Source organism: Chrysochloris asiatica, unplaced genomic scaffold (genome assembly GCF_000296735.1).
Source record: "Chrysochloris asiatica unplaced genomic scaffold, ChrAsi1.0 scaffold00027, whole genome shotgun sequence".
Taxonomy (NCBI): domain Eukaryota; kingdom Metazoa; phylum Chordata; class Mammalia; order Afrosoricida; family Chrysochloridae; genus Chrysochloris; species Chrysochloris asiatica.
The window spans coordinates 576,474-582,489 of record NW_006408545.1 but is presented as its reverse complement, the minus strand read 5'-3'; the positions used below and the strand labels follow the sequence as shown (position 1 = coordinate 582,489).

The 6,016-nt window shown below is 38.6% G+C and overlaps 1 pseudogene; it reads right to left on the bottom strand.

Moving 5' to 3' along the window:
* Positions 1-3,082: 3,082 nt before the first annotated feature.
* LOC102825181 overlaps positions 3,083-6,016 on the bottom strand; it is a 9,840-nt pseudogene continuing 6,906 nt past the window's right edge.

Sequence of the window (6,016 nt, the reverse complement as noted above, 5' to 3'; positions counted from 1 at the left end):
TATCTGTGTTCAGGACACTCAATCCAAATGTAGTTCTTGGAGCTAGTTTCAGAGTCTGTTAGGACCACTGGCATCTGAGGGCAGAGTGACAGGTTAAATGCTAATCTGGTGACTCTGTGAGTTCTGTAGTTCCTAAACTAAGCCCACTTGTATCCATCCACCAAAACGGTACAGCAAAGCAGCCATCTCCCTCTGCACACTGGTGTTGTTTCCATCCTGATGGCACTGAATTCCTGGAGCAGGTACTGTGCTGGGGTAGATAAGGATGGGAGCTGGCCACACTTCTGGTCACCAGAGGAGCATGGGGAAAAAGAAGGAATTGCACCCTTCCAGTCACTAGTGGGATTCTGCTCTGCTAGGCCACCTTCTGTTGCGAAAGCTACTCAGAAAGACTCAAGATGATCACCCTGCTTTTGGCTTGCCATTCTCCAGTGAGCCTCCCTTTCTCAATGTCTGATCAGTTTCTCCACTCAGCAAACACACAATCCACTTCTCTAACCTGTCTTTTGAAGTTCAGGATTCCAGGATTTTAAACCGTCTCTATTTTATTAAACCTCTTGTATCTTTGTTTTAAAAGGTCCATGTAGTACATCTGCTTAATCTGCCATCTTACCAGAAATGTGTCAAAATTTTAGTTTAGTGGAACTGATGAAAAAAAAAAAAAAAAAGACTGGAATAAAGGGTTTGGATAATATTTATACTGAGGTACTATTTGAGATCATCAGTAGTTAATGTATTGTTATGAGAAAGACCATGAAAAGCAAATTGAATATCAAGGATTGAACTTTCGAAAACAATTGCATTGAAGCATGGGGAAGTCCATTCTAGGTAGGGTAGAAAAGGAGAAAATTCTTTAACAGGATGAATCAGACTTTTTCTAAAGCATGATTGGAATTCAAAAAATATTTCTAAAATATTTATATACATTAAGTGGAATTAGTGCATGAGCCAAAGAAGGAGTATTAGAATGAGGGAAAAAATTGATATGGAATTGACAGATAGCAGTCTACATTATCAAAGTTGCAGAGAGATCAAAGAGATTGAGATGTTAGAAAAGACAATGGGATTTGGCAATCATAAAAAAGGTCACCAGTGACATCAGAGCAGCAGCTTTAACCAAATGTTTGGAATAAATGTCAGTTTGTGAGGTGCTAAGAAGTGAATTGGTGATGAGGACACAGAAGTGGAACGCAGATTACTTTTTCCAGAAGCTTAGTGCTCTGGTAGCGTAGTGGTTACGAATCGGGCTGCGAACTGCAAGGTCAGCAGTTCGAAACTACCAGCTGCTCCACGGGAGAAAGATGAGGCGTTCTGCTCCCATAAAGATTAATAGTCTCGGAAACCCTGTGTAGGGTCGCTATGAGTCGGAACTGACTCCACGGCATACAACAACAACAACAGTGCTTTTAAAGAATGATAGACTTAGTGATTCTACAGAGCAGGCAGATGACTGGATAGATGGAACCAAAGTCTTCATAGTTAGAGAAGAAAGAGTCATTGGTGGAAAGATTGATGATGATCCTGTGAGAAGGAATATAGAGTTTTGATTATGATGTTGGAGAAAACAACAGGGATTAGATGGAGATTTGAGTGGAGTTTGAGGGTTTTCCTAAGAACAATAAGCATGTTTTCCAGACTAGTTTACCAGGGAAGACTGACAGAATGGGTTCTGATTTTGTATTACATTGAAGTGGAGAGTAAGTTATTTTTAAGGGATTGTTGTTAGGTGTCATTGAGTTTGTTCTGATTTAAGAGACCTTAAACACAACAGAACAAAACTCTGTCTGGTCCTGTGACATCCCCACATTTGATATGCTTGAAACTATAATGCTGGAATCCTGGTGTGGCACTGTTGGTTAATGTGATGGATTGCAAAGTTGCTTTGAACCACAAGATTGGCAGTTCAAGTTCACCAACCACTCCTCAGAAACCCTATATAGGGTTGCTGTGGGTCGGAACCAACTCAAAGGCACTTAACAACAACAACAACATTACTGCTGCCATTGTGACAATCCATATTTTTTGGGTCTTCTTCTATTTTGCTGACCCTTCACTTTACCAAGTATAATGCCCTTCTTCAGAGTCCTAGTGTGGCACTGTGAGTTATATGCTGGACTGCAAAGTCATTTGAACTGCAAAGTCAGTGATTCAAGGTCACTATCTGCTCCTTGGAAACCCTATACAGGGTTGCTATGGGTTGGAACTGTATTGAAGGCACGTAACAACAATAATGTCCTTCTTCAGGGACTGGTCCCTTCTGATAATGTGTTCAAAGTATGAGAGACAAAGTCTTGCCATCCTGGTTTCTAAGGAACATTCTGGTTGTACTTCTTTTTTTTTTTTTTTAAGCATGATTTAGTACTTTATTATATACTTTATTAAACAAACAAAAAAACAAACAGAAAACTAGATAAATGCTCACAAATCCCTCACATGTTGCTAAGCACATCAATCCATTTTCCACAGTGGGTCATGTATGTTTATATACTTCTCTCCCCTGAAGCATTTATATCCCAACTACAAAAATGGAGTTGCATGCAAAGGGTATGTAGAGGTCAATGAGATTTCTTGCTCTTGTTATAGTGCAAACGCTTGAGATGACTAAAAACCAAGAGAGAAATGAGGGAATATGCCTGATTTCTAAAGAATGGATGGAATGTATGGTACCTCTCAATAAGTAGCTGTTTTAACAGTCCCTACCCTAAAATATTCTCTTTGTCGGTACGAGGACACATGACATAATAAGGCAAACATATGCCAGGCAATTTTTATACTAGAAGGCACATGATACAATACCTTTTCATAATTACTAAAGACAAATTATAGGAGAATCCAGTATTTAGATTCTGCACACCTTGAGTTATTAAATGCATAAGGAAAAGATTAGTTATGTCAAAGTAAGAAGCAATAAAATGTTTTAAACCAACATGGTTAAGTGTTAAGATTTTTAGAAATCAGAGTACTTATTCACATCATTTTAAACTAAAGTAAAAAACTACTAAATTTGCCGTGGCTAATGATTTAAGTGCGAGTGATGCTGGCTTTCACATTCTTTGTTTACTTCATTCTGAATAAAAGCAGATCAATTGCTCTTGAACAAGTCCATGCAGTTTTGCAAAAGGGAGACATTGTTCTTGGCATGTTTTATTTCCAATTCAGACATTTCAAGCAAATTCTTCCTAAATGCTGCCACTCGCTTCCGTTTGAAGTTCATCAATTCTTCTTTTGCTGATTCGGAAAGCTGTTCAAATTTCTGGCAACATTCCTGCTGGTATGCCTCTGCCAACTTGACATCTTTGCTTTTTAACTGGGCCTTATCCAAAGCTTTGTTTGAGTTCTCATAGTCAATGAGGGCTTTGGTGCGTCTGTATAAGAGATCCTTAGCGTCCTGTATGTTGAGCATGTAGTATTGGAGGAGCTCTGTCAGCTTTAAGTCTTCACCTGATGAGACTCTGTTTCTACTTTCCTAAGTTTCTCAAATAGCTCAGCAACCTTTAAAAGGTACTTTTTGATGACCGTGGGCTCTTCTAAAGCCAGACTGTGTAAGCAAGCTGAAGTGTGGATGTAGTCATCTGCAACATTTTTATGGGATCTGGTCATTCTGTCAGATTTTGCACATGAATCCTTGATCTTATTATAATAGTTGATGAGAAAGTTCTTCTCTTGCTCAAAAAAATCATCTACCTCCTTCACTCCAGAAAAAAGAACTTCGTCAGCACTTTTCACCACAATTTTGAAAAAGCCACCAAACATCTCTTTGGTATTTTTCCGCCTAACACTTAGATCCTGATCATATTCCAGGAAAACATGAAAGTTGCGATCTTTACTGAGAACAGGGTGAGAAGAAAGCCGCTGAAGAAATACTTCATGGGAAGATACAGTCTTTTTAAAAACTGTGAGGTATTCAGCTCCCAGTTCTTGCTTCATTTTGGCAAATTCTTCTTTGGTCATCGATCCTTCACCTTCTCCCAGATTCTGCATCTTCTCTAGAGGACCATCAAAGTCATGTTTGATAGGGGCAGACAGAATAATAAATCCAGCATAATCTGGTGTATCAATAAGAGTGTCATGTAGCCATACAAAATCTTCATGTTGCCGTGTAACAGAGAACTCTGGGCTCTGAAACGTGGGCAATGTGGTCTTTGTATGCACAGTTAATTTAACCTTATCTCTCTCACTGAGTGCATCAGGTATGTCAATCTGAAGCCAGGGATCAACATTCAGGTCCACAGAAACAGATCTCAGCTCGCTGCGGTCCTCCTCTTGCGGCTGCAGCAACTCGGAACCGCGGCCATGGTGACGCGGGCCTCGAGCAGGGGCCCCTGGCCTCGCTCCGCACCGTGCAGAAACCCCTATTCTAGGGCAGCGCTGGGAACACAGAGTCACTAGCACTCTCCCAGCAAGGCGCGTCCAGTATGGTGGGGAATTTATCACTCCTGGTTGTACTTCTTTTAACAGATTTGTTTGTTCTTCTGGCAGTCCATGCTCTATCCAACATTCTTTTCCAATACCACAAGTCAAATGCATCAATTGTTCTATGGTCTTACTTATTCATTTTCCAACTTTCATATGCATATGAAGCTATTGCAAATGTCATGGCTTGGGGCAGGTGCACCTTAGTCCTCAGATTGATATCTTAGCTCCTGAATACTTTAAAGAGGTCTTTTGCAACAGATTTGCCTAGTGCAACATGTCATTTAATTATTATTTTTAAACTTTTTATTGTGAATTGAATGGAGGTTTACAGAGCAGATCATAAATTTTACATTCAGCAAATCATATACTTTGCTTCATTACAATGTTTGCAATCACCACCATGTACCATCAGTTAACAGGATTTACTTCTATTTACTTTAACTCTTGCGCTCTGCCCTGTTATCGCCTGCTACCTTCAACTTTCCTCTACCAACCACCTTCTTGATGTATATTTCCTGCCCAGGCACCCATGTTAACATGTGTCTACCTTCTATCTCATGAATAATTCCCACCCCCACTCCCTGGTAACCATGATAGACTGTTTTATTTAGCAAGAAAATCTTTTCTTAACTATTTACAATAGTGGTCTCATACAATATTTGTTCTTTTGTGATTATTAACCAATTTCTCTCAGCATAATCAAGTCCTTCAGATTCTTTCATATTTGATGTGTTTTGAGGTTTCATTACTATTCTTCAATATTGAGTAATATTCCATCATGTGTGTGTACCAAGGATTTAATTATTCTTCTGTTAATGGGCATTTAGGCTGGCTCCATAATTTTACTATTGTGAATAGTGCTAAAACGAATTGGATATGCCTACATCTATTCATGTCATGGCTCTTTATTTTTGAGGATATACACCATGTAGAGGAATTGCTGGGTAATACATGAGTTCTAGTTCTAACATTTTGAGAAATTGCTGTACTGATTTCCACAGCAATTGAACCATTTTGCAGTCCCATCAGTAATATAGGAGGGTCCCAGTATTGACACATGCTTACCAGAATTTATAATTTTCTATTTATTTAAACTTTGCTATTAGTGTTGAAGTAACATGATATCTAGTTGTTCTTTTCATATGCATCTCTTTAATGGATAATGATTGTGAGCACTTTTTCATGTGTTGCTTGATTATTTGAATGTTTTTGATGAAATGGCTGTTCATGTGCTCTGCCCATTTTTAAATTGGATTATTTGTCTTCTTATTGAGGCATTGAATTGTATAAATTTTGAACATTGTCCTTTGACTCATATGTCATTGTCAAACATTTTTTCGCAATCTGTGGGTTCTCTTTTATTTTTTTGGGTAAAATCCTGTCATACACATGAGTGTATAAGTTTTAGGAGGCGCAGCCATCTATTTTGCCTCTAGTTTGGAAGTTTTCAGTTATGTTTGATAGTGTATTTATAGCATGTATCAGTGTCCCTATGTTTGTTCCTATGTTTCCATTGATGTTCTTTATTTCTAGGCTTTTCTATTTAGGTCTTTAAACAATGTTGAGCTCATATTTGTGTCTGGTGTGAGATGTGGGTCTT